The 6,000-nt window shown below is 60.2% G+C and overlaps 1 protein-coding gene across 1 annotated transcript in view; it reads right to left on the reverse strand.

Annotated features, from left to right (window-relative positions):
- SH3BP2 (SH3 domain binding protein 2) overlaps positions 1-575 on the reverse strand; it is a 40,965-nt gene extending 40,390 nt beyond the window's left edge. Inside the window, exon 1 of the mRNA XM_029235114.1 lies at positions 526-575. The gene's annotated coding sequence lies outside the window, so the exon portion shown is untranslated. The remainder of the gene's footprint in view (positions 1-525) is intronic.
- Between the last annotated feature and the right edge of the window lie 5,425 nt (positions 576-6,000).

Here is a 6,000-nt window from a genome sequence, read left to right on the forward strand (position 1 = left end):
ACCCCCAACTCTCTGACACTCGCTGTCCCCCAGAATAAGAGTCGCAGATACCCCCAGAGCCACTGGGCTATCAGTCACTCACACTTCAGTGTGAGTCAGCTCCAACAGGCAGCTTTTCTCCACCCTTCGTTGCGCGGCTTGAGGGAAGGAAAGTTTGGATTACCGGGAGGAGGTGGAAGCAAATTCCCCGCCCGGGGCCTTCGGAGGCCGGGATGTGTGGGTCGTGTAATGCGGGCCTGCGGCGGTCTGCGAGCCCCAGGGGCCTGGGGAAGCGGAGGCCAGAGGGACGAGGGGGACGCGGGACAGACGCGACGCCTTCGCCCCCGCCCCTAGGCCTCCAGGGTGCACCCCGCGCACCCCCGAGCCCGCGCGCTTCCTAGGGCAGTGGCGCCGCCAGGCCTGGCGCGAGCTGGAGCTGACCGCCCCCCGCCCGCCCTACGTAGAGGACCCCGGCCCCGGGGACTCCGGCCAGCCCGGAAGACTCGATCGCGCCCCGCCCGTCCGCGCCCCGCTGCCGTGCCTTACCTGCCGAGGCTCTGCTCCCAGCCCGCGGGTCCTGCGTCCCGGCAGCGGCTCCCGGCTGGGCCGCCAGGATCCCGCCCTCCCGGCGGGTAGCCAGGAGCCAGGTCCCGCCCGGAGCTGTGCCCGCCCCTTCTGCCTGGCCCCGCCCCGGCCCCGCCCCGGCCCAGTGCCCCGCCCCGTCCGCCTGGCCCCGCCCCTTCGACCTGGCCCCGCCCGAGGCTCTGGGCCGCGCCCCTTCCATCCTACCCCGCCCTTTGACTCCCCTCCCAAAGAACCTGGCCCCGCCTCCTCGGGCTCCCTGGGCCCATCCCACCAACTCCTTTTGCAATGCGGAGGTCCCAGACGCAGCCTGCCGTCCTCGGAGTTCGAGGTTGGGTGCGGGGTGGGGGTCAAGACGTCGGAGTCCGGGGAATCCCCACCTTTCCCCACTCCTGGTCCCGTGGAGAAGGCGGGAGTTGGCTGCGGGTGTGGACACGCCATCCCTGCACGGCACACAATAGATGCGCCGTAAATAAATGCAAGTGGCACCTGGTGGCCACACTGGAGAAGGCGCTGCCCCCCCAACCCACTGATCCTGATCCTGCAGCAGGAGGCGGCCTCTGACTCAGGTCAGGAGGCCAGGGGCAGGGGCAGCGGATGACCCCTCCCCCGCCCCCGGCAGAAGAGGGCTCGCTGGGAACCGAACCTCTGGAATCTCGCCCTTGTTTCAGAAGGGCCTCTAGGGCACTTTTCAGCCACTTCCAAACGGGGACGCAGCCCTTGTACCAGGTCTGGACTCCCAGGGCCCAGGGTTCTGGTTCCAAGAGTGCGAGGCCCAGAAAACAGGGTACTTTAAATTTTACCTCCTGGGAGGTGCCCATCCAAGGCCCTTCCCCACAGCCATGGGGGGAGGGGGGACACAAGTCCAGCTTTAGACCCAGGTTACCCTGTTTAAGGGGCAGGGGCCTAGGGAAAAGGGGGCTTGTCAGATCCTGTAGGGGAAAGGGCTTTCTGGGAGGAAATGTCTTCCTGAGGGGAGCCCCAAGGGGTGGGGTAAGTGGTGGAGATAGAGTGAAGATATTCTTGGGAGAGGAAACAAGGCCAGCAAGCTTGCAGGGGACTGGAGCCTTCCAGGGCAGGGGTCAATGGCTTGCGGCATGATGCGGTGGAGGGGATGGGATCCCTGGTCCCAGAGCCTAGGAAGCTGTGAGCAGGGGAAGGACAGGATCTGGCTGGGGCCTGAAGGGGCTGGGAGGGAGAGCAGAAGGCCAGCCCAGCAGAGGCTGAGCCTTGTCCGGGTGGGAGGCCAAGGTCTGCCCCTCTGTGCTGCACTGGGCACGAAGGGCCAGAGTCCAGCAGGGCAGCAACGGCAGGGGCTGGACCAGCTACTCCAAACCAGGAAGGGTGGGGGGCATCCAGGGGCTGGACTTGAGTTATGCTGAGGCCGAGGTCCCTGAGGGGTGCTCAGAGTTGCAGCTGGACAGAACTTGGGCCGTGTCACTGTCCACCTGTCCCAGAGCTGCCCAGCAACGGGTCCCATGCCCCAGAAAGAGGAAACCTGGCTGCAGCAGCACACTCGGGGTCAGAGAAGTTAACTGAGGGTGGGGGGAGGTGGGAAAGGCCAGAACCAAGTGGCTGTGTCCACTGGGAAAAGACACCACTGTACCCTCTGGCAGCTCGCCCGCTTGGCAGGGGACGGCGGGAAGCGAGTCCCCACCCACCCCAGACCCTCCAAGGGGAGGCCGCTGGGAGTTGCCCTGGGCAGGGGCTCTGGCTCCACAGCCCAGCTGGTGAGGGAGGGGAGTGAGTGAGGCTGAGGGGCTCTGCCTGCTGCGCTGTGGGGAGGCCAGAAAGGCTGCTGCGGTGGCTGTGAGGCCAGGGCCCGGGGCTGGGACCCGCTCCAGGGGACTCGCTGCCAGTTTGTGCCCTGGCAGGGAGGACAGGCTGGGCAGGGGCCGTCCACTTTGGGCTCCAGGCCATTCCCACATCCCAGCCCGGCCCTGGTGCTCTCTTGCACCGCCTTGCCCTGTGCGGGAGGTGGATGTGTTTTGCCTTTGCTGGAACCAAAGGGGAGGGCAGCAGAGTGGGCGCCAGGGCCAGAGAGCAGGCAGGGGAGGGTGGCTCACAGGATGACCGTGCGCTGGGCTAGAGACGGGGCGTGTCGTCCAGCCTCTGTCCGAGCCATAGCTCCTGCGGCTGGTTTCCCCTCTGCCCACCCCCACCCCCCGCCGGCCTCCTCCCTCTTGCATCGCTCCTGGGCGCAGGGCCCTGTCAGCCGTCTCTGGGTCCCAGCACAGGGTCCTCCTTCCTGCTCGGAGGCCGCCCTCAGCGGGAGGTGGCCCAGCCCGTGGGCTTGTAGCCGGGTGGCCCGCTGTGAGCACCCGGAGGGCAGGGCCTGCACCCACCTGCCTGCTGCACCCCCTGCCCAGTTCTGGCCTGGCCTGAGTGCGTGGGTCAGCACCTCCTCGCCATTGGCCAGCGGGCCTGAGCTGGCCCTGGTGACCTGGAAGGGCTCCCCTGGCCGGCGCCCAGCCTCTGCAAAGCCCCGGGGCAGGAGGAAAATGGAGTCATGGGGCTGTAAGGCCAGCTCAAGGGCCGGCCAGTGCCCCGCTCCCTTTCCCCACAGGCTGCGCCCTGACTGCGGGCCTCCACCAGCACCCCCAAGCCCGGATCAGCTGCTTTTACGAGGTTTGTTTGGGTGAATTTTCTACCTGCCAGGCGTCAGGCAGGCCCCACTAGGAAGATCTATTTTAAAACACCAGCCCCGCAGGTGGAGGATGCGCGGCCCACGCAGACACCCGTGTTTCTATTTTTACTGCCTCCGGAGCCCAGTTTGGAGCTTGAAAGCAACCCATTCTATTTCGGGTGGCTTCCGCCCTCGTGGTGGGGAGGTGGGTGTTTTGTACACAGGAGCCTTCTCTGCCCTCCTCCCTCCCAAACACTCACGTCCTGGCAGCCCCTGCCCCCCACCCTGTGGACCACGTGACTTCCAGGAAGGCGCTGGGGTCGGGAAGGGGAAGCCCATGTGGGGCTTGGGAAGGGGAAGCTGTGGCCCTCAGGATGCAAAGGCCTGACGTCGCCCTCAGGGGGCCCCAGTGGCCTCCCCAGCCCGGGGTCAGGGGCAACCAGCCCTTCCCTGGACAGCGCTGGACACTGGGATGAGGTGCCTGAGGTGAGAGGGGGTGAGGTAGCCTCTGCAGCTGTGAAGCTCCCCTGGACCAGAGGTGGGAGGAACAAGGGTAAGCCTGGGCGGCTCCCAGGAGCACGGACCCCCAGGAGGGACTCAGCTCCCCAAGGCCTGCCCTGCAGGCGACATCAGGCTGCCTGGCAGGAGCCCACCAGGCTCCCGGAACCCACCACCTGGCTGGCCCCCTCTCTGGTTCTGGGTGGGTGTCCCCAGACCTTCAGCCAGCGGCTCAGCCCAGGGCCCCAGGGGACCACCCCCTTCCCACTTTCCCTCGTCCAGCCTCAAGAGTAGATTTTGGCCTCCATTCCCACTCCTGTGGGTCCCTCAAACCACAGTAGGCCGCTTGAAGGCCCCCAGCTGCTGCCCTAGGTCACTACCCTATTAAACATGCCACCATCTGGCCCATCAGCCCAACTTGTGAAAGGCAGCCTGACACCACAATGCCCGCCTGTGCTTCCATCACCACCCGGACTGAGCTGGGGGTCCCCTGTGCCCCAGCTTAGTACCTGGGCCGGCACCCAGCCCAGTAGCTGAGGATGGCTCGGTCCAGCCTGCCCTGCTTCTGAGCCCCTGCCCACAGCCCGCCTCCTCCTGTCCTCTGACGGTGGGATGAACAGGGTCCACCCCCAGAGAACTTGTGAGCAGTGCCCAGCCCGGGACCGGCCTGGCGGGGGGAAAGGAGGTGCAGCCCTAGGGTGTCAGGGGAAGTGGGCAGAGTCTGCCTGACAATGAAGACTCAGGAGCAGAGAGGTTTCCGTCACAGGGAAGCTGGGATCAGCCTGTGAGGAAGGCCCGGAGGGGAGTGAGGTGGGGCTGAACTGGGCCCAGTCTGGGGGGCGCACCCATGGCCTTCCCTGGGACTCCCGTGGGGGAGTGGGGCTTTAGCCCAGCAAGTCTGTCTGCAGAGCCTGTGTGCAGCTCCCACAGAACCACTCAGAAACACAAGGTCGCATTTTTTTTTTTCTGTTACATGTTTCAAAAAATTCAGAGCCTGCTTATCTCAAGTCGTGCCTGCTTATCTCATTTGTAAATAGTGTTGGAACGCCTGGTTGATCATTAGGTAGAGAAAGAGACCTACCTCACATCTTATGCCAACATAAACATCAGCCACACCAGACTTAAAATGCGAAGGGAAAACCCCCCAAAAACCTATTAAAAGAAAATGTAGATGATTCTATACTATGGAGATGAGGCAGGATTTCTAGGTACCAAAGAGAAAATAACTAGCATTTGAGTGTATAAAGGAAAGAACCAGTAGGTATGGCAGCATAAAAGTGACCCCAAAAAGATGAATGTCAAAAACACCACAAACAAAATTGAAGGGAAAACTGTAAACTGGGAAGGAATACGTGCAAAGTACATGCATTAACCAGGGGTAAATATACAAAGCATTTTTATAAGTTATTTACAAGTTTCTACCTTGAATTGAAAATGGGCACAAGTAGCAATTCATAAAAAATAGCTATATGTGACCAGTAAGACACGTTTAAACAGGTTCTACCTCACTAGTAATTAAATAAATACCAATGGGAAAAATGAGATAGCATTTTTTGCTTTTTGAAGATAAAACTCTCACGTGGCACATCAATAGCCCACAGCAGCATGAATATACATTCACGTATTCACCTATTATAAGGAGAATCTGTATTCACTCTTTCCAGAGCTGCCCCAAAATGAGTCCACCCTGAAGCACAAGTTCACATCCTGCTGATGTACCAACAAGGTAAAATTGAGCACTTAACTCATTAGAGTGTGTGTGTATGTTTGTTTGTTTGTTTGTTTTTGCCATGCAGTTTGCAGGATAGTTATCGAACCTGGGTCCCCAGCAGTGGAAGCACGGAGCCCTAACCGCTGGACCGCCAGGGCAGTCCCTAGGGTGTGTGTTTTAAATTTAGTTTCTACTCATTATCCGAGTTATACATGCATGCAATTTAAAGAGCGAGTTTTACAAGCCTTCTTACAAAACACAGCGGTCCCCCAACCCTCATCTTCCAATGCAACTTTTAACTCACTCTTTTGGTTTCACCTTTGTATCCCCAGACCACACACTTACATTGCGACTTCCTGACCTCCAAAATCATCATACCTTCATTTTGTTCAGATCAACGGCCATGGCTGACATCTTCATGATACTACATAAACACTGTTCATGTCTGAGCCACATAATGTATTGTGATAACTTTTCCTTCCTTGCTCAACTTCTCGTTTCCCTGGAGTTAATGTCATCTTTTTTATTTTGCTTAATTCTCAATACTAATTCAACTCCAAATTCTGCCAAAAGTTCACATCTCCCCAGAGGCATCCCGGTGTAT

This window comes from Monodon monoceros, unplaced genomic scaffold, assembly GCF_005190385.1.
Source record: "Monodon monoceros isolate NGI ecotype Baffin Bay Population unplaced genomic scaffold, NGI_Narwhal_1 Super_Scaffold_20, whole genome shotgun sequence".
Taxonomy (NCBI): domain Eukaryota; kingdom Metazoa; phylum Chordata; class Mammalia; order Artiodactyla; family Monodontidae; genus Monodon; species Monodon monoceros.